This window comes from Trachemys scripta, chromosome 3, assembly GCF_013100865.1.
Source record: "Trachemys scripta elegans isolate TJP31775 chromosome 3, CAS_Tse_1.0, whole genome shotgun sequence".
Classification (NCBI taxonomy): Eukaryota; Metazoa; Chordata; order Testudines; family Emydidae; genus Trachemys; species Trachemys scripta.
The window spans coordinates 180,302,350-180,325,321 of NC_048300.1; the positions used below are offsets into that span (position 1 = coordinate 180,302,350).

Genomic DNA, 22,972 nt, shown 5'->3' on the forward strand with positions numbered 1-22,972 from the left:
CTCAGGTCAGCTGACACATGCTCGGTGGGCTGCAGGGCTAAAAATGGTGGTGTAGATGTTCAGGCTTGGGTTGAAGCCCAGGCTCTGGGACCCTCCTCCCTTGCAGGGTCTCAGACCCAAGGCTCCACCCTGAATTCAAATATCTAGGCTGTAATTTTATAGCCCTGCAGCCCAAACCATGCAAGACAGAGTCAGCTGACACAGTGAGCTGCGGTAGTGCGGCTCTTTTACTTAATCTTAGATGGGTTATCTCTACCATGAAGTGATTTAGGGTAAGCTAATGCTTTATCACAGGAAGAGAAGACAAATGTAATAAATACTTCCCTATCTCCCTGCCATATTGTGAGGATGAATTCATTAGTGAATGGAAGGTGCTTAGGTCAAGTTGTTTATTTCCATTGTAATCAAAGTAGAAATAGAACCTTTTTATTATTCCAAAATAAGAGTCCAAGTGCGCAGAAATAGCCCATTGTGAATTAGAACCAATTTAGTTATTTCAGTGCAAGTTGTGTGTAAACAATCCTTAAGTTGATGAGCATTTTATCTCACTTTTTACACACCAATGTAAAAAAAAAAGTAACTTCAATAGAGTTCCTGTGGTGTAAATCAGAGAAGGATCATCTCCTTTCTGTAGTGCAAAATGATTTAAATCTGGTTTAAATTAATCAGTTTATATCCAGACAGAGAGGGAATCCAAACAGATTCTGCAGTCAGCAGCAGGCATGACCAATGCAGTGTGCAACTTATTAACTGACAGGTGAGTGTTCAGGTGGCTTGTTTCTTAGTGTAATAGAAACAAATGCAACCATGTAACTATTAGTGCAGGGACTGCAAGAGGTACCCATTATCTCACTATACATATGCCATTGTTGTGCCAGCTCACAGGCAGGAGGAGACTGTACAGGATAGTAAGAATACATGAAAGACCTCAGTTACCATGGTCTATCCCCATTGGCTCTAGTTTTCAGTTAAAAATCTGATCACCTAAGGCGTATTTCCAACTGTGCAGTTTAAATTATGAATGTTCAATAGTGGAGAACATTGATTTCATTTGCCTTCAGTGGTTTGTATTGGTGTATCCGGAGGCAGGATTTGGTTGAATGAAGGCAGTTTAGGAAGGAAAGCAATTAGGGAAATGCGGAGGGCAAGCACACAGGGATGATGGTATTTCACAGACAAGAAAAGCTCACAGCAACCCTCAGACCTAACAGTGTTTGGGTGCACTGATGTATACATCTTAGGTTAGCCAGGGAAGCTGTCAAACTGGGAGTGTGTATCTAGTGGGGTCCTGGAGTCAGTCCTGGGTCTGATCTTCATCAATATTTTCCACTATGATGACTTGGATAATAGAGTGGAGAGTATGCTTATAAAATATGCAGATGACCTCAAGCTGGGAGGGGTTTCAAGCACTTTGTTTAGGTGGTTTTATTCTGTTGATGGGAGATCTCTCTCCCGTCCGCATAGAGTGGCTACATGAGCGATCTTACAGTGGCACAGCTGCATCAGTACAACTGTGCCCCTGTAAGTTCACTAGTGTAAACATGGCCTTCCTTAGGCTGTGCAGACAGACACTTAATTCAAGATTAAACTCCTAGTGTAGACAAGCCCCAAAGGAGTTAATGGTACAAAAAAAGGGTTACTCTCCATTGCCTTATAAAGTCATTTACACCAGCACAAAGTGAACATAAGAATGGCCATAATGGGTCAGACCAAAGGTCCATCCAACCCAGTATCCTGTCTACTGACAGTGGCCAATGCCAGGTGCCCCAGAGGGAGCGAACCTAACAGGTAATGATCAAGTGATCTCTTTCCTGCCATCCAACTCCACCCTCTAACAAACAGAAGCTAGGAACAACATTCCATACCCATCCTGGCTAATAGCCATTAATGGACTTAATCTCCATGAATTTATCTAGTTCTCTTTTAAACCCTGTTATAGTCCTAGCCTTCACAACCTCCTCAGGCAAAGATTTCCACAGGTTGATTGTGCATTGTGTGAAGAAGAACTTCCTTTTATTTGTTTTAAACCTGCTTCCCATTAATTTCATTTGGTGGCCCCTAGTTCTTGTATTATGGGAACAAGTAAATAACTTTTCCTTATTCACTTTCTCCACACCACTCATGATTTTATATACCTCTATCATATCCCTCCTTAGTCTCCTCTTTTCCAAGCTGAAAACTCCTAGCGTCTTTAATCTCTCCTCATATGGGACCTGTTCCAAACCCCTAATCATTTTAGTTGCCCTTCTCTGAACTTTTTCTAATGCCAGTATATCTTTTTTGAGATGAGGAGACCACATCTGTACGCAGTATTCGAGATGAGGGCGTACCATGGATTTATATAAGGGCAATAAGATATTCTCCATCTTATTCTCTATCCTTTTTTTTAATGATTCCTAACATTCTGTTTGCTTTTTTGACTTCTGCTGCACACTGCGTGGACGTCTTCAGAGATCTATCCACAATGACTCCAAGATCCCTTTCCTGATCAGTTGTAGCTAAATTAGCCCCCATCATTTTGTATGTATAGTTGGGGTTATTTTTTCCAATATGCATTACTTTACATTTATCCACATTAAATTTAATTTGCCATTTTGTTGCCCAATCACTTAGTTTTGTGAGATCTTTTTGAAGTTCTTCGCAGTCTGTGTTGGTCTTAACTACCGTGAGCAGTTTAGTATCATCTTCAAACTTTGTCACCTCACTGTTTGCCCCGTTCTCCAGATCATTTATGAAGAAGTTGAATAGGATTGGTCCTAGGACTGACCCTTGGGGAACACCACTAGTTACCCTTCTCCATTCTGAAAATTTACTATTTATTCCTACCCTTTGTTCCCTGTCTTTTAACCCGTTACCAATCCCTGATAGCACCTTCCCTCTTATCCCATGACAACTTAATTTACCTAAGAGCCTTTGGTGAGGGACCTTGTCAAAGGCTTTCTGGAAATCTAAGTACTGACGTTAGACTTACCGGTCTGTAATTGCTGGGATCACCTCTAGAGCCCTTTTTAAATATTGGCGTTCCATTAGCTATCTTCCAGTCATTGGATACAAAAGCTAATTTAAAGGACAGGTTACAAACCATAGTTAATAGTTCCGCAATTTCACATTTGAGTTCTTTCAGAACTCTTGGGTGAATGCCATCTGGTCCCAGTGACTTGTTACTGTTAAATTTATCAATTAATTCCAAAACCTCCTCTAATGACAGTTCAATCTGTAACAATTCCTCAGATTTATCACCTACAAAGGACAGCTCAGGTTTGGGAATCTCCCTAACATCCTCACCCGTGAAGACTGAAGCAAAGAATTCATTTAGTTTCTCCACAATGACTTTATCATCTTTAAGTGCTCCTTTTGTATCTCGATCGTCCAGGGGCACCACTGGTTGTTTATTAGGCTTCCTGCTTCTGATGTACTTAAAAAAACATTTTGTTATGTTTTGAGTTTTTGGCTACCTGTTCTTCAAACTCCTTTTTGGCTTTTCTTATTACATTTTTACTCTTAATTTGGCAGCATTTATGCTCCTTTCTATTTATCTCACTAGGATTTGACTTCCACTTTTCAAAAGATGCCTTTTTATCTCTCACTGCTTCTTTTACATGTTAAGCCATGGTGGCTCTTTTTTAGTTCTTTTACTATGTTTTTTACTTTGAGGTGTACATTTAAGTTGGGCCTCTATTATGGTGTCTTTGAAAAGTGTCCATGAAGCTTGCAGGGATTTCACTCTAGTCACTGTACCTTTTAATTTCTGTTTAACTAACCTCCTCATTTTTGCATAGTTGCCCTTTCTGAAATTAAATGCCACAGTGTGGGGCTGTTGAGGTGTTCTTCCCACCACAGGAATGTTAAATGTTATATTATGGTCACTATTTCCAAGCGATCCTGTTGTAATTACCTCTTGGACCGAGTCCTGCGCTCCACTCAGGACTAAATAGAGAATTGCCTCTCCCCTTGTGAGTACCTGTACCAGCTGCTCCTAGAAGCAGTCATTTAAATTATTGAGAAATTTTGTCTCTGCATTTTGTCCTGAGGTGATGTACTCAGTCAATACGGGGATAATTGAAATCCCCCACTATTATTGAGTTCTTTATTTTGATAGCCTCTCTAATCTCCTGTAGCATTTCATAGTCATTATCACTGTCCTGGTCAGGTGGTCGATAATAGATTCCTACTGTTATATTCTTATTAGAGCATGGAATTACTATCCATAGAGATTCTATGGAACATGTGGATTCATTTAAGATTTTTACTTCATTTGATTCTACATTTTCCTTCACATATAGTCCCCCTCAGGGCCGTCCTTACCCATACGCAAAGCACGCAGCTGCGTAGGGCACCAGGAAATTTGGTGCCCTGCACACCTGTGTGCTGCTCCAGCCCCTGCTGCTCCAGCTCTTCCCCAGTGCCCCCGCCCCTGCTCTGCCCCACCTCTTCCTGCCCACGCCCTGCCCCCTCTCCCCTGAGGACTCCAGAAGTGGTCGGGCCTGCACTCACTGGTAAGTAGAGTGACCTGGCCCCAGACTGCTCCGCTCCCCTGGCTCGCAGCCATGCCACTGGCGAGTGCTGGGGGTCAGTTCTCCCCTCCCCACAAGCCTGGGAGCCAAGGCAGCAGAGCAGGCTGGGTGTGGGTCACTCCACTTTCCGCAGGAAGTGGCCAGCCCCCATTCCTTCCCCCTCCCCGGCGGAGGCCTGGGGCCAGCCGCCCCTCCCCGGCGGAGGCCTGGGGCGGGGCCCCCCACAGCCCCCCATGGAGGCCTGGGGCCCCCACAGCCCCCCCATGCGGGGGCTGCATAGGGCACTAAAACAGCTAGGGATGGCCCTGGTGCCACTCTCCCCCCCCCACCCCCCCCCCCAACATGTTCTGTCCTTCCGATATATTTTGTATCCCAGAATGATTGTGTCCCATTGATTGTCCTCATTCCACCAGGTTTCTGTGTGGGTACAAAATGCTACTATTCTGATTTGGTAACATTTTAGATCCATTTTGTACTATTGTTAATGACTGCACAAGATACATGGCAATGAAAAGTCCATAGTCTGAACCAAATTTTCCCTTGGTTAACTTTTTCCATTGTCATATGCAGTGCTATAGCCAAGTCGGTCCCAAGATATTATTAGGCAGAAAGGTGGGTGAGGTTATATCTTCTATTGAACCAACTTCTGGTGGTGAGAGGGACAAGCTTTCTAGCCACACAGAGCTCTTTCTTCAGGTCTGGGAAACATGCTGCTAGGAGGTGGTTTTGTGAGCATAGCAGGGGAGTTAAAGCAGCAGGAGGAGCTTTTCAGTGTTTTGACCTCCATTGGTTTGTCGATGAAAGCTGACATTTGTTGGCAAAACTGCATAGTATAGACAAGGCTTAACTCAGAGCATCACAGCTAAATACAAGTAATTATATACAAGTACTTATACAATATAAGTAATTCACACATATCAAGGTGAAGTGGCCCATTAACACTCCTCCAGTAATAGGGAGGAAAGGAAGGAAGGAGGGAGAAAAGCAGCTGTGTGTGTGTGGATTGTGTGTGTATAGATTGTCGTAATAAGCCATAAATCCAGTGTCTCTATGCAGTCCATGATTTTTAGCGTCTAGCAAAGTTTTGAATTTAAGTTCCCAGGCCTGTCTTTTGAAAATGTTGTGCGGGTTTTCTTTGAGGATAAGGACTGATAGGCCAGCTATAGAGCGATCACTTTGTGAAAAGTGTTCACCCAAAGGTGATGTGGGAGATAGGCATCCGCATACCTAGAGTGAGGCAACAGCACTCATGCCCAGAAGCAGAAACATAGGAGGGTAGGGAATTTTTACTCTGAAAACTTAGGCGTTGAGTATGTTTAGACACCTACCAGCACGGGTGGTGGGTGAACCCCCACTTTGGAGAAGCTAGCCCGCCGGCCCCACCCCTTCTGCCCAAGGCCCTGCCCCCACGCATGCAGGAGCTCCTGCCCTGAAACCTGCCCACCCCATAAAAGGAGGAGCCCCGGCGAGCCTCAGTGCTGGGGCTCGCTGGGGCTCGGCCGTTTCCCCCACACCCGCTGAGCCAGGCTAAATCCGGGCCAGCCCCAGCCCGAGTGCCAGGCAGAGCCGATGGTGCCCCCCCCAAGCCAGCAGCCCCAGTGCCCAGCTGAAGCACCTCACTTCCCCCACCAGACCCCCGTGCCTGCTGCTTGCTTGCAGCGTCCCTCCCCAGCCCTAAGGAGAAGCGACGCAGTGAGCAGTGGGGACCGGGGGTGGGGGGTTTTGGAGTGCAGGTTGGCAGGTGGCAGTAGCAGCAGGCAGTGGGAGCCTCAGGGAAGGGGCGGGGTCACCGTGGCCCAGGTGTCGGTTGGGGGCGGCCTATTATACCTGCTGACCATGCTTACCAGGTTCAGCAGAAGTTCTGTGGATCACAATGCTTTCAAAACTGGGATTTAGGCACCTAAACCCAATATTTAGGCATCTAAATCTGTGGTTTAAGTGCCTAAATTCCATTGAGGATCTGGGCTTAGGTGCCTAAAAGTTAAGTGTTGCAGCGCTGAGCTCAGGAATGTCTAAGGCCTTGTCTACTGTAGAAAGTTGTACCAAACTAGTGTGGATCCAATTATATCAATACAAAGAGGCGTATACTGGTTTGAAGATTATCCTAAGCATAAGAAGAATTTCTGGAGTGGGGGAAAATCTCACACATTCCAAATGCTCAGCACTGTGGGTAGAGTATACATTTTCCACAGCTTATTAGAAGGAGGAAAACATTTATACTCCTCTACCCCAATATAACGCGACCTGATATAACAGGAATTCGGATACAACCCAGCGAAGCAGCGCTCCGGGGTGGGTGGGGCTGCGCACTCCGGCGGATCAAAGCAAGTTCAATATAACGCAGTTTCACCTATAACGCGGTAAGATTTTTTGGCTCCCGAGGACAGCGTTATATCAGGGTAGAGGTGTATTTCCTAAAAATAATTTTTGTATGTGTAATCTGGATACTGTGCAAGAGAGTATAGTGTTTGTATGTGTGAGAAAGAGTGTGTGTGTGTGTGTGTGTGTATAGTATCAGTGTCAGTGTGCAGTGGGTGTGTTCTGAGGGATGGCAGTTGTTAAAATATTGGCAATCACAATCAAATGTAATCATATTCTAACTGATATTCAGATCACATTTATGTTAATGTATGTTTTATACAGTGTGCCCTATAAGCATCATTACTTTGCACTCCGCACCCTCTCCTCTGCAAATGAAGTGATTTGTTTTCCACATTAGTAAATCAGCAGGTTGAAAGCTATTGTAAATCAATGTTTTCATTATACATGTGATGCTCGATACTGTTGAATAAGAGGAAAAAGGTAAAAGCTGGATCCTGGTCATTTTTGGTCCCCAGCCCCCAAATTCCACTGGGCATATACACAACAAATCCAGCCCCTCCAACTGCACCAAACTAGCAAATCTTAATGCATCCCAATACAACAGCATCTCAAACTCTGATCTGGCATCTTGATCCAGTTAGTTTTTATGTTGGGATCCAAATTATTCTAATGGACCAGGAGAAGCTGCATGTGTACTGAGTTCAGACAGTAGAACAAGGTATGTACCCAAAACATTAACAGGATCCAGGTGCCAGTTGGATTTACAGCTTTCTTGTACCAGGATGTGTTGGGATCCAGTTTGGTAGAATAGCAGAAGCAAGACTCGCTCTCTGTTTTGAGGCACAGTTTATTTTGGGGTCGACAGAAAGGAGATCTGTGATTTAATGGCGCTGTTGAGCTGGGATGCATCAGGATCTGGCGTTTGAGCGGGTACAACAGGAGCAGCTAAACATGCTCGTTATTCATATGGTAGAATTAGGGTTACTGGGGTAACAATGTAGCTAGATGTGGGTGCCAGATGTGGGGTTCTGCAGGGCTGCTGTGCCCTGATGCAATGTGCTCCGCGTTCCTTCGGCACAACAGGAGCAGAGACACTTGTTCTCTGTTTAGATTTTAAAGGGGGGGGGGCAGAGCCCCAAATCGGCGGGATCCAGGTTCTTACCTTCTCCCCGTCTGATGGGAGGTTTTTGACTCTCCCTTGTTGGCTAACACGTGGGGTAGGGCGCACGGCTCCCACCAAAGACCCCAACACTTCCCAGTTATCTGTGTCAGGTGGTCGATTTTAACTGTCCCCAGCGGGTAAATAACACACACACACACACACACACACACGAGCGGGGTAACAGAGCAAATACTCAGCCCCGAAGTCTGCTCTGATGCCGGGGCTGGCTGGAGTTCCCACGCCCAGGATCGCGGATGTTCCCGGTCCCATCCCAGCGGCGGCTTCACTTGCTGGTGCTTGAGGTCTCTGGCAGCCTCCTGTCTCGCGCCGCCGCTACGGAGCTCGCCCTTGGTGTCCCCGGACAGCCCCCCCGGGGGGGGAGAGGGGCAGGCCAAGTCCTGGGGGGCGGCGCAGTGGGGGTGCGCACAGCCCGGCCGGACCTGGGACTCGGCGGCCAAGGGGCCGGGGAAATCCAAAGGGGAGGGCGCCTCTGCGTCCCTAACCCCGCCCACCTCTCCCTGCGCATCTTCCCCAGCGCCGCGCCGTGCCGTGCTGAGCCGGGCCGCGGGGCTCGCTGCGGGAGCCGGAGAGACGCGTGGATGGGCAGCTCCGCGCCGGAACCAGCCGCGGCCCCCCAGGTATGTCTTGTCTAGCCTGGGGCTTTGCCTTTCAAGCCGGGCCGCCCCTCCCCACTCACCCCGCCCCTTACGGCGGCAAGCCCAGCAGGGAGCCCCAAACTTCCAGCGGCTGCCCCGGACCCGCGCCACGGAACAAGTCAACTTAGTTCGTGCCTCTCGGCCACCCCCTTCTCGCGCCGCTCCTCGCTCGAGTCCCCTAGCGGCGCTGGGGCTCCAAGTTCCGTGCAGTTTGAGGGGCTGCTTCGGTTGTCGTCTGCTGCTGGGTGCCTGGGGACAGTTCGTCCTGGGGAAGGAGACTCCCTCCCCGCCAGCCTGCCCTGCGTGCAGGGAGCGCCGCTGGCTCTGCCCCGGGGCCAGCGCTGATCAGTTAAGACGAACCAAGTCCCTCTGAACACGAGAAAGTCGCTGGTTTATATTTGGGGCTAGTAGCGCCCTGGGCTGCCCGCTGTTAGGAGAAACGCCTGCTTCTGCTTGGAGCCGGTGGGCAATTACGGTGATTACTCCCGTCTGATCTTGGACGGGAGGCTGGGGCTTAGCTAGTTAGTTTTGCTGCTGCTGGGCAGGGTCACTCTCGTTCGTAGCTTCTCCAAGGCAGATCAATAGGTACATAGCCGAGTCCCTTTCGCATTGCGGAGCTCAGTCTCTCCTTTAATCCTAGCAAGAGACTGGCCAAGTGGATCTGAAACAGCTCCCGTGCCCATGGATGGCAGGCTCAAATCAGACTTGCTAAACTGGAGGTAGACTCCCTGCTTGTGGATCAAAGTAGTTTTTTTTTTTTTAAAGCGCCTCCCTCTTATAATGAATTTTAATCTGTGTTTCAATGAGACCATGACAATCCTCACGGATCACTTTCAGAACTCTTTTCCAGGGATCACAGTCTGACACAGCCCCATTCCGACACAGTTTATTTTTGCCTAATGCAAAGTACAACTGCTGATTGCTCTGTGAGCTATAGTCTTAAACAGAGTACCAATGATCTATCTAGCGAGAGGGTGTACCTCAAGATTTGAACAGTAGGAGTATATTGATTGCATTAGCAGAGTTTACAGATCTACCAACAAATCCTTTTAGCACAATTACTTTCCCAGAATTAAAGTTCTTATCTAAGCTTCTATCACCAACAGAGGTCAAAAAAGTTGGAAAGATGGAATAAGTTAGAGTAACTTCTAAATAAGTGCAGTAAAAACAGTGTATCTATAGGTAAGCAACAATTCACTGTGTATAGCCATGAACCAATTCTTTTTTTGTTTTTTAAGTGACTAGTGATTCTGGGTGCTTCAATTTTTGGGTGTCCAACATAAGATGTATTAAAGGAGACTGATTTTTCAGAGGGTGGGCATTCTGGGCAATGGTTTCTTATTTTAGCTATTTTCCTTGATCATGAGGACAGTAGTTTAAGAAAACGTATCACTGTTATAATCAACTAGAGTTGAATCATTGGTTTTAGCAATAACTGGCCAGGTTTCCTGGAAGTTTGACAAGAAACAGCTGGCTTTACAACTTTGTTTATGTTACAGAATCAGTTAGGGGTGTTGCTAGTTTGTCACCAAGCAATTATTCATGACAAGAGCAGAGAGATCTAGGAAATTGTGTCCCCTAAATCCCATGCTTGAACTGAATTGTATGTGGGGGGTGGGAAATATTGGCTAATGGTGGAAAATCTGAATCTTGAATATTTTCAAGATTCTGTATTTAAACTACTAGTAAAAGCAGGGGTTTAAGCAGGATGTTATGTCCAGAAAATACTTCTTTAAAATATGATACATTAATTTTTTCATAGCTGAACAAACATCAAGGAGAGCAACACCACTTGATTTAATTGAAAGTGAAGAACAATTTAAGAAAACTTATTTAATTAAGTAAAATCTACTAAGTATATTGAGAATTTAGGATGTAAAGCAGCTTTCTAAGAGGAGCCAGTGAGTGCATCCTTCCTCATTTCCTCCTGCTGGAGAAAGTAATTCATAGCACTAAGCCAAGGACAAGAATGTCAGCAGTCCTTCAACAAGATGTCCTTAAATACAAGCAGAAGAAGGGGAATGAGAAGGAAGCAGATTCTGCTTTCAGTTACACTGATGTAAATCCAGAGTAACTCCGTTGAAGTCAATATTTATTCTAGATTTATGTGAGATCAGAATTTGTCCTAAAATGTCCTTTGCACCAAAAAAGGTAATCCTACACCAAGAAACATTGCCTTTGACTACTCCAGCCACATCAAAATTTCCCAAGGGAAGAATAAAACAATCAAAAGCCAGAGTGAATAATAAATCAGGCAATCAAGATAACCCTAATAATTTAATTACCATTTTCAAAGAATAATGGTAACAATCAAGTCAGGAAGTTAACATCAACACTGCTGGCTTGAGTCAGCCCTGACACAATGAATATCACAGAAGCCCAAATCCTCAAGGGTATGTAGACTTTTAACTTCCATTGATTTCCTAAATACATTTGAGGATCTGGGCCATTGTTCCTGGGTGCAAAGTCTGCCTGGAGTTGAGATGGAGCTGTACAAGGCATCTCAAACCCCTGTTCCACCAGGAAACCTGCAAGTGGTTGGGGAGGTGGCATTGCCAGGCTTACTGATACACTGATTCAGCATATTCCCTTGATAACCTCTGCTACTGGTGCTCCTTATGTATGGGAATGTTCTGGCAGAGCCCCTGGGTCAAATCAGTGTTGGAAACACAAACCTGCCCTCTCTCCTGGGATGAGTGTCGTCCTCTAACTTGTAGCTGCCTGCACTTCACTCCAGTTTTATTTATACCCCTCAGTGCCAACAGAAGTGAATCAAGCTCTACATACCCAGCCATTCTAATGTAAATTAAATGCCAGTTAGCAAGGAGATAAGGGCATTTGTGTGTTTGTTTCTTTTGCCCTTCAGAATCTGTATGTTGTGTTGGGGCTCTGACTGCTTTAGCTTTAGCAGAGGAATAGCCGGTCTCCCTCCATCCTGACTATATATAAACAGGACACTTCTCCTGTTTACCTTCCTCCTTTGAATTCCTCTCAGATTCTTTTAAGTTGTTCTGCAACATCCCCTCTGTGTTCAGTCTTGCCATTTGAGGAATGTGATTACCTGCCACTAGGGCATTTACATTTCAAAAGACCTGCCCAACTGTAATAGTATTAAATACAAGACTCAGATTCCCAAAGCAACATCATTCCCTTGCTCTCAAACTTTAGAGCTGTGGCATGTCTGCCAGGGAAACACAATAAAATAAAATGGAGGCTCATGAATAAATAAGTTATTCCACTAGCCTACTGTTGGTTGGTATTTTCTAGCTTATTTTTTCTCATAGTTCCATCTTTTTGCTGCTTTTTCTTCCTCTCCTCCCATCTCCCATTTTCATTAACTTCTAATTCTGTTCAATTTTTTCTTTTTTTTCCCCCTTCTTCCTTTTTTGTTTGTTCACTTTTCTTTTTCTTCTCTCTTCTCCTCTCTTCTCTCCTTTTCTTTTCTTCAAAAACAAAACAAAATCATGCTACTCTTGCTTCCTGTTTATAAAATATGTAGATCCTAGTCTGGTTCTTTTTAAACGGCCAAATTCTCAGCTGGTAGAAATGGTCTTAAGGTATATCTACACTACAGCTGCTAGAGCTGTACCGCTGTAGTGTAGACACTTCCTATTTCAACAGAAGGGGGTTTTCAGTTTTCTCTGGGAGGCTGTAGATATGTTGATGGAATAATTGTTTTGTTGACCTACCTGCACTAGGGGTTAGGTTGACCTAATTACATTGTACAGGGTCTAAAACTTTTCACAGCCCTGAGTGATATAGCTAGATTGGTCAAATTTTTGAGTAGACTAGGACCATAGATCTGTTGACTTCAGTGGAGCTTCACCTGTTCACACTAGTTGAGCATCTGGCCCATAGTTTATTTTCTTATTCTCTCCTTCTGGCTTCTGTGTCCTTTTCCATTATACTTTGCCATGTTCATCATTCTCTCTGCTTTTATCTTTCTGCCCCCTTTGATTCCCCCCCCCCCATTCTTTCATTTATTCTGTTCTATTTTATGCTATGTAAGTTCTTATACTACCCTAGTCATTGTTATATCTGAGCACTTTCAGAAGTTCATGTGACTAATATCTGTCACATGTGGTTCATTTTCTCCCTCAGCTCCTCCCAACCAAAGTACTGTGTGCAGTGTAGTGTTTTGGTAGGGATTTTTTAAAAAATAAACGCAGATCAGTATGTACAGATCTATGTTAGAGAAGGCAGGTCAAGGAATTGTGGAAGGCCGGTCAAGGAAGTGTGCCGTGCACTTGGAGCTGAAGGTGGTGAAGTTTGTGATAGTCCTTAGTTCCTGGAGAGTTTCTTCCAGTCTAGGCTGCCCCCCCCCAAGAAGGCTCCGTCTCCCACACAGACAAGCTTTAACCTTATGGTAAAGAGTTCCATTGTGCCTCAGGAGTGGAGCTATTGACTGTGGTTCTCATTCTAGGGCCTTAAGCGATCTTTTAGATATCTTGGGCACAGCCATCGAGTGCCTTGAAGTTAAGGACCAAGACCTTGATCTGGTCTCAATATTCGGTGGGAGACCAGTGGAGAGAGACAAGGACAGGTTTGATGCTCTTGTGGTAGCCTGTGTTGCTCAGGAGATGTGCTGCAGCATTTAGTAGTAGCTCCTGTTTAAGGGCTGATGGCTTCAGCCCCGTTGATTCTCCTTATTCAGCCCTTCTCTCTCTCCCCCATATTATACTGTCTGCTCCTCCAGTGAGCCCTCCTGCCTCTCCCTTACTCCAGTAAGGTGGTGTAGGTTCCCTTTGGTTTTCTTCCATGTTGTGTCTCTCCCATTCACCCACATATATTCTCTTAGGGCCTTCCAGAGTTCCATGGCCATGCTATGACCTTCCATTCTCCATCTTCTTGTGCTCCCTCGCCCCCACCACAGTGGCTTATCCCATTTATCTCTCCTACTTCGCATTCTCTGAAATGTTAATGTGAATGGAGGTGTGGCTCCTGCAACTTCTGTTCTACCTGCCTTCCGTTCTGCTTCCTGGGGGAGGAGCTGGGAGACAGCCTGCAGAAGAATGCCCTTCGGGGACAGAAAATCCAGTATGGTTGGCTTCATCGGACCACATGCAGTGGCACGTTTGATGGGGATGAGTGGATAGCAGGACCTTGCTAATGTGGGAGTGAGAGTATGCCCACCCTGTACAATCATACACCCCAACTATGGAAATAAGAGTGGTTTTGATTGCAGTTGGCATGGAGCAAAACAGCTCCAGGTAGATTTGCATCTGAAAGTGAGAACTCAGGCAATGAGAGCTGCTTGACCTCTGGATCCGGCAGCTTCAATATAAATTGCCATGGAACAGTTTGACAATGTTCCTCTCTGGCATCAGCAACAAGAATTGTTGTTTTCTCCTGCATCCCATACATACTAATTCCTCTAGAGAAAAACAATCCTTTCCAATCTGCAGGATGGATCTCTAAGCTGCAGGGTGGATTTCTCTTGCATAGTTTGTTACCCCACGGGCTCTCATCTCCTTTCCCCTCGCTGAAGGGTTGGGAAAGGGGCAGCTCCATTTTCAGCTTATTGCAATGTCACCCTTGTATTTCAGTCCTCCGAAGCTGTGGTTAAAGTAGATTGAAGCAGGAAGGGGCACTTTCACTACACCTGCCAGTTAGGCAGGAACATCATGGGGAGCACTGCTTACCTTAGCCAGGGCTGGAGGGGCAGCTCCCCTCTGATTTTACCAGAGGAGGTACCGTCAGCTTCCATTGACTTTAGCACTTGTGTAACAGGGAAGGGGGACGCTGAGGCACTATTACGTGTAACTCTGGTAAATGCCATTCTCCCTGTCTTTTCAGAACGCATTACACAGAGTTAAACGTTGGGACTATTGCATATAAAATCCTGAGAAGTAGGCGTTAATAGTTCCCAGTCAAGTTCAAAGAGGGTACCATACAGGTTCTTAGGCCATTTCTGTACCGTATGCACTGCAGCAGCGCAGCTGTATCGATACAACACATGTGGTAAAGATGCTCTATGCTGATGGGAGAGAGCTCTCCTATTGGTATAATAAAACCGTCTCTGCGAATGGCAGAAGCTATGTTGGTGGGAGAAGCTTTCCCGCAGACTTAGTGCTGTGCACACAGGCCCTTATGTTGGTGTAACTTACGTTGCTCATGAGGGTGGAATTTTCACACCCCTGAGCAATATAAGTTTTGCTGACATAAGTGGTAGGGTAGACATAGCCTTAGGGCAGGTCTACACTTCAAATACTGCTGTAGCGCTGCTGCAGTGCTTCAGTGAAGACGCTACTATACCAAGGGGAGAGCTTCTCCCGTCAGCGTAGTTCATTCATCTCCATGAGAGGCGGTAATGCGGTCTACACTGGGGGTGAGGTTGGTATAACTACGTCACTCAGGGGTTTGAAAAATCACACCCCTGTGCGATGTAGTTTTCCCGGTGTAAGTTTATAGTGTAGACCCGGCCTTAGTAAAACAGACATTTAATGCACACAGAAAACGTAAATAGTATAAAATATATTATAAATAGTATTCCAAATACTATGAATAACTTTTAAATGAAGGCTGTTAAGCAATACATCTAGTGGTGTTCCTTATATATACTTATTCCACTTTATTTCTCATACATTCAAATATAAGGTTCCAACATAACATTCTACACTTCAGCGCACATAACTAAACACACTTCCTCTGATCTCTCCTCAGAGCTGATTTCCTAGTCTTTGTGGTGTGGTGATATGTAGTGTGTGTCATTCTAGACTCTTCAGAGCTTCAGAAGAATTGCAGCAACTCAGTCCCTTCAAACGCTACTGCAGAACAAGCTGTCAGCAAACTAACAGTCTGCATCTTTATAGCTAGCAGCATTCCAGCTCTTGGGTTAATAGCTTAATGGTCCTCACTTGCTGGTGAAGCACAAATCTACAGCCTGTATCCAAAGTGGTTCAGGTATTGGGATCAGCATATAAAATATTAATTCTCTGCTTCATGCTTCTATACTATCCCCTCTCTGCCCAATGATGAGAGCTAGTGCTACCATTCAGATTTCAGTGCAGAAATCTAATGATATCTGAGGAGAGCATGTTGCATAAAGCAATGGGACTTTTGTCATTGGGAGCAGGATTGGGCCCATAATTTATAATGTGCTTTGGGATTAAATGCATTCTATTAATGTAATATATGATTATTACCAATGAGTCCACAGGTATTTAAAAAAAGAAAACATGGGAACTGTTCTCAACAGCATTTGCATTTTAATTAGGGGATTTTATTGTATCAATAAAAAATCATAATTGTTTTTCAGTTGTTAAAATAACTATAAACTACCAAATTGGCTAATGATTCTGAAGCTGTTTTTTAATTTGGTTAAATATTGTTTATTACAACTTTAAAGAAAATCAAATAGGGCCATAAAATAGGAGTTGACTTTGAAAAGGGCAAATCTAATTATTGTAATATCTATTTAAGTAAGGTTTCAGTGTTTTAGTTATAACGTATTGAATAAGGGTTTCAGCATTGTATTGTAGCAGCAGGATTTTTTGTGGATAACCTAAACATAAAAGAAATTGCTTTGTAGAATCCTCTCACTCTAAAATGCCCTGAAATTCACATATTTATACATGATAAAGCTCACCTAATATTTGCAATGGAAAACGTTGCCTAACCCATTAGGGTAAACACCAATATGGGCACTCTCACATTCAAGTCAATGAGAGTTGAGGATGCACAAAGAATGTAGGGTTTGGTCCCATATGATATTTTACTACAGACCCATTTGCAAGGCATAATTAAAGGCATGTCCATATTTCCATTATAAAGCATTATTTTCAGGGGGTTGTAACTTGCTCTTAATGTCTGCAGGGCAGGCCAGGCGCAAATATTTTTTCCGACAGATTAATAAGAATGTTGTTTGCCAAACCAAAAAGCGATTAACTCTTTCAGATACTTGGGGTATTCAACAGCTCAAAGCAAAAACGCTGCAGGTCTGACTTTTGTTCATGAAGTTAACAAATAAAAAATCTAAAATGCCCAATCTTGCAAACACTTATTACTAGGCAGAGTGCTTATTCTGTGATTTCATTGAGCCAGCCTCCTCTAAGGGCTGTTGTTAAGTAGTTGAGGTTAGAATCAAGGTCCTGCCTCCTTACTGTCCCTCTCCCTGTGGGGGGTGGGCTGCTCAAAGGCCGAGATCCTACATGGCACTAAGGCACATATTTAACTTTAAGCTTGGAGTGCTTCCATTGGCTGTAAAGGGACTGCATATGAGCTTAGAATTAAGCATGTGCTTAAGAGCCTCATCCAGCTCCTATTAAAGTCAATGGAGACTTCAAGGACCTGATCCAAGTCCCAGTGAAATTGATTTCAGTGGAAGTTGGATTGAACACCCATCGGCTTCTTCAAGAGGAGCTGAATCTAGCCTAGCAGTTCTCAAACAGTATGTTATGACCATCAGCAGACGGCGCTGCGGCAATCCCTAGTATGTGGAAGATGCCATATTGCTCTGGTACAGCGTGACCTCCCATGTACAGTGCATGCAAGATCATGATGCATAGAGGATGCCATTTTGTAGAGCAAAATGGCATCCTCTGTGGGACATGGCCTTCCATTTGACGTGCATGAGAGGAGGTCACGCTGGGCAAAGGATGCCATTTTGCTCTTCAAAATGGTGTACTCCACGCTGTCTGGTGTCCTGGGAGGAAATAATTCATTCAAATGGGGTCATGCCAGCAAAAAGTTTGAGAACCGCTGATCTAGTCCTAAGAGCTTTACAGGATCAGAGCCCAAGGGAGCAGTTACTGGCTCCCACAAGCGCAAGGACTGCAATTGTGGCAGGCTCGCGTACAACTTATGCAAGCTAGGGGAAGCTCTCTGTACCCTGCCCTCCGCGTGTGGATTAAGGACAACCTAACTCTTAGTATGGTGAATATTGTAATGAACTGTTAGATCTTGGATGTTTTAATTCACTCCACATTGAAACTTGGCAAAATATTCTCAGCCTGTCAGCATTTTCTCCTCCTAAGGTTTTATTTAAATATATTTGGCCGTGTTCTCATTTGAATGTAGCAAAAACAAAAACCAACCATAAAAAAACTATTTTCAGTTGGTTTCAGCCTCTTCCCATTCCCTGCCCCCCCAACATGTCCTAGTGGGGAAAAAGAAAAGTACACTTTAATTTTTGCAGCTAACTAGTATTTTGTTTGAACTGGCATTTAGTGCTATTTTTGTTTTTGTTTTAAACAGCTGTTTAAAACAATGGAAATGGTGTAAAAAAAAAAAAAACCCCCAAATAAATTTGTCTTAAAATTTCCCTTACAATTGCCGTGGGTGTGCTTAATTAAAAGCTTATTCTGGTTCTACAGTGTTCCCCATTTTTGAAGTATAGGGAATCTCTCTGAAGTCAAACTGAATTTATTAAGGCCCTTAACCTGCACACTCATGCATGTCTTTAACGTTACGCATTGGAGGTGTTCCATTTTAGTTGAGACTGAAGTATTCACTGTATTCCAAAAAATTGCAATAACTGAAAGAATTTAGAGAAGATTTTTCTCCATTTTCTTGTTCTGTTTGTTCCTTTCTGCATTTGATAGCACTGTCTTTCCTTTATAATCAGGCGCTCTCATCTTGCATCAGGATCTGCTAGCATGGACGCCTCTCACTGTGTGAAGTCCCCTTCAAGCCAGTGGGGCTCCATGTGCAGGGCTCTATGGACTAGACGGAAGGATTGTGGCAAAACCTAATGCAAAATCTTTAAGCACATGGTAGTCTTAATGAAGTCAGACTATTCATGTTTTAAGTTAAGCATAGGCATAGGTGGAAATCCTGGCCCTACTTAAGTCAATGAGAGAACTCCCATTGGCTTCAATGGGGCCAGGTTTTCACACTAAGGTTATGTCTACATTGCTCTGCAGTTTGGACCAATGGGGGTGTGAATAGCAGTGCACAAGAAAGTGCTGTGCTGTAACCCCCCCCCATGTGAATGCTGTGGGTGCAAATTAAAAGTTCCTATTTCACATTAATTGGACCTGTTTGAAGAAAACATGATAATGGCAGCTGGGAACCTAACTTCCCTCTAAGCCACGCGGCTGCCCAGTCGTCTATCAAGTGCCGCCATGCACTTCAGCTGCCCCTCCTCCCACTGCCATACTGCTTCTGCCCTCTGCCTTGGAGCCCCTGGTCAGCTGCTCCTGGGAGGCTTCTGCTTGCTGTGTGTGTGTGTGTGTGGGGGGGGGGGGTTGATGTCAGGGTGTCCCTCCCACCCTACCTTTGTACTCCATCTCCACAGAGCGGGAGAGGATGGACACGATGGCTCAGGAGTGGAATGTGGGACAGAGCTTGCTGGTGGCTGCTGCTATGTCTGAACAAGCAGGCTTCAGACTGGTGAGTGCCAATCTACAGACACCCCTCGACTTACGCAATCGTTCTGTTCCAGAAAGCCTTGCTTAACTTGAATTGTGTAAATCGGAAACGTATACCCGTATGTTACGCAAAAATTTCCGCAACTCGAAAATCCTATTTTTGACTTTTTCAGTAAGTGCGAATTTGCGTAAGTCGGGTCTTGCGTAACCCGGGGAGCGTCTGTACTTAAAAGGGCAGCGTACTTAAAGGGGCCACATGTGTCTATCTCTCTCTCTCACACACACGCACACTTTGTGTGTCTCTCTTTCTCACAAGTGCACGCGCACACACACACATATGCATGTGGTGGTGGTGTTATTTGATACTTCTTTCAAAGTGCTTCTATTTTAGTTTTCTTGACTGGTCTATGCATTTCATAATTTTTATTTCTCTTACGCTTACATTTAATTCTTTGAGTAGTGAGTTCTAAAATGCCTAACCTGTCATGGCTGGAGTAATTATCCCTATGGTAACTTTTAAAAATATATTTATTATATCTAGGTATTTTGTTTCTGCTGCACATTACCTCGATATGGTGCACATAACAAACTTCAGTCTGCACATGGATGGAAAAAATTACAGGGAACATTGCTGGGAACCTTTTACTTTTTGGATGCTGTGGCCACATGGGGGAGTTACCATGCAGCACTTTGGTGTGCACTGCTCTTCATGCCCTTGTAGTCTGAGCTGCGGGGCAGTGTAGACAAGCCCTTGGTGTCCAGAGGATGGCGACTTCATTATTTTTCTCTGATGGTTTTTATGTGTCTTTATAAAAATTAGGAAAATGTGGTTGTAAACCAAAAAAAGGACTCTGGTTGTAGTACAAGCTCCTTTTGAACTCCTTTTTGAATCTGTGTAAGTTTCACTTTGTGTCCCTTTAAAGCCCTAATCTTTCTCCCATTAAAGTCAATGGCAAACTTCACATTGACTTCAAAGAGAGCAGCATTGAGCCTCAAATTTAGTTTGGTATTTGGTATTTCTGTACATGTATATTTTATACATATTGACATTATTTGTTTGTATAGAACCTTTCCCTAGAATAGATAGAAAAGCACCATTATAATGTGTGCCAATGTGCAGCATTTTCCTGCATGTTAAAATGTATTAATAGCTACTTAATTCTACTTGCAAAGATGATACATGATAATGCTAATGGAGCTGGTGAGATGTATTGCATCAATGTTTACTATAGTATTTAATAAACTACTTATTTGCAGGCAATTCCTTCTCTTTATTAGTTATGATTAGAGCTGGGATAATGCCTCAAAATGTCTCTATGAATATTCACCTGAATAGAACATTCAGTTGCTTTGTCTGTGTTCAGATCCTTTCTGTGTTCGCGATCCACAGATATTCTTGCTAATGCTTTTTCTGGCAGAATGACTGTGGAAACAGTGAAGTTTAAATGAACAGCAGGAATATTCAAGGAAACCCATTTCTGCTTAGTGGGGTGACCAGAAAGCTAATGCCTTCCTGAAGAGCTAGGGTGAGGGTTGGAGGATGGTGGCCTCATAAATAGTAATGGTGAATAGGTGCCCCACAAAGCTCTCAGATTCAAAAAGACTGAGGATTCTAAGTAGAGGAGGGAATGGGTTTCACTTAGCTTCTGAACCCTAGAAGTGAAACATGAATTTTTATGGCTCTAAACAGAATTCAAATTTGAGGTCATTTGGACTTGAAAGTGTGGTTCAGGCCCATCTCTAGGCCTTCCACTTTAGTTAGTCAAAAACTCCTTAAAGCAGAGTTTTACATTTTTATTAGGGCCCTGTCTACACTGGCAAGTTTGTGCTCAGCAAAGCAGCTTTGAGCACTGTAACTTCTGAGGTGCACACACTGCCAAGCCACTTAGTGCGCAGAAACTGCACAGATGCAGCACTCTAAAAAAACCACCTCGATGAGAGGCGTAGAGCTTTCTGCGCCGGGGCTACAGCACTGCGGTGCCAGTGTAGACACCAGGGTGATTACAGCGCTGCGATGGGCCTCCAGGAGGTGGCCCACAATGCCTTTTCTCGCCTCTCTGGCCATCGGTTTAAACTCTACTGCCCTCAGGTGACCAACCGTCAGCCCCACCCCATACATTCCTTTTGCAAATTTGAAAGTCCCCTTCCTGTTTGCTCGGTGACGCGTGCAGTGGTCTCAGCACATCTTTCCAGGTGACCATGCCTGCTCCACACACCAGACGATCCCCCACTTGGAGCAATGCCGAGCTGCTGGACCTCATTGGCATTTGGGGAGAGGAGGCTGTGCGCTCACATCTGCGCTCTAGCCGTAGGAATTATGATACCTATGGACAGATTTCACAATGCATGACAGAAAGGGGCCATGACCGGGACACACTGCAGGGTCAAAGTGAAGGAGCTGCAGAACGCCTACCACAAGGAGCGGGAGGCAAACTGCTGCTCCAGTGCTGCGCCCACAAGCTGCCAGTTCTACAAAGAGTTGGACGTGATACTCAGTGGTGACCCCACCTCCACTGCGAAGTCCCCTGTGGATACTTTGTTGACTTTGTTGCCAGTCGAGAATGGACCAGGCCAGGAGGAGGCAATCTTGGATGAAGAGGGGGACCCAGAGGCAGAGGACAACTTGGAGGCCAGAGATGCATGCAATCAGGAGCTCTTTTCTATCCCGGAGGGGCCTAGCCAGTCTCAGCAGTCAGATCTTGGCAAAGCGCAAACAGGAGAGGAGGCCCCTGGTAAGTGGATCTGATTTTGGGACTTACTGAAGCGTGTTGTTGGGGGCAGGAGGGTTACAGAAAGCAGGTTTGTCTCCCCCCTCATGCCTAGCCTGAGCAGCAGTACAGGCTGTTGATACACTCCCTTGCTTCACAGGAATCTCCCTCAGGGGTCTCCAGGAAACTCTCGTGGAGATACTGGGCAATCTCCTGCCCCAGGTTCCTTGGCAGAGCTGCTTTGTTTCTTGTCCCGTTAATGGTAACTTTCCCGTGCCACTTTGCCGTGACTGGGGGGGAGGGGGACTATTGCTGTACAGAGGCTAGCCGCATAGGCGCCAAGGAGGAAGCTGCAGGCTTGGAGAAGGCCCTCCCTTGATTCCCTGCTCACCCTCAGCAGCAAGATTCTTCCATAATGATCACCTCCTGTGGAAAGTGTGGAGACAGGAATGATTATCGGGCCCATCCAAGTGCCCAAGAGCCACGTGCCAAGTGTACAGCAGGGTATGGGAACAGTGATTTACCCTGCCCCCGCAGCTACTCACCATTTTGTGGGTCTTGTGGCTCATGTGTGCTTGCCTGGGGTCAGCCAGTTAGTGACAGGTGTGTGAATACTGGCTGTGTTTTAAAGCACTGAATCAGTGTTGTGTGTGTTGCAAACAATACTGCTTCTGTAAATCGTTGCATTTAAACTTCACAGAGATGACCTTGGGAGCACAGCCTCCCTCTTTATCAGCAGCAGAATGGCTGCACAGAATTAGAAAGCATCCAAAAAGAACTGAGGAGGACTTTATGCATGAGGTTATGATCCACTCCACCGCCGAGAAAAAATTAATTGAAGGAGTGGCGGGACAGTGAGAAGAGGGACTGAAAGGAGAATGTGGCACACCAGAAAGAAGTCACGGAGCAGCTCTTAACAGTTATGGAGCGCTAAGTGAATACTCTCCAGTAGGGTTACCATATTTCAGCAAGCAAAAAAGAGGATGGAGGAACCCCGCCCTAGCTCCACCCCTGTCCCTCCCACTTCCCGCCCCCCCTCAGAACCCCCAACCCTCCCCCCCGCTCCTTGTCCCTGCCTGTCCCCTCCTGGGACCCCTGCTGCTAACTGCCCCCCAGGACTCCACTCCCTGCCTCTTGTCCCCTGACTGCCCCAACCCTTATCCACCACCCCCCAGACAGACCCCTGGGACTCCCACGCCCCATCCAACCACTCCCCACCCCCTGACAGCCCCCCCCCGAACTCCCGACCCATCTAAACCCCTCTGCTCCCTGTCTCCTGACTGCTCCGATCCCTCTCCCC

At 45.3% G+C, this 22,972-nt stretch overlaps 1 protein-coding gene across 1 annotated transcript in view; it reads left to right on the plus strand.

Moving 5' to 3' along the window:
* The first annotated feature begins 8,550 nt into the window (after positions 1-8,550).
* Positions 8,551-22,972, plus strand: part of KCNS3 (potassium voltage-gated channel modifier subfamily S member 3) — a 38,831-nt gene continuing 24,409 nt past the window's right edge. The window contains exon 1 of the mRNA XM_034766554.1: positions 8,551-8,636. The gene's annotated coding sequence lies outside the window, so the exon portion shown is untranslated. The remainder of the gene's footprint in view (positions 8,637-22,972) is intronic.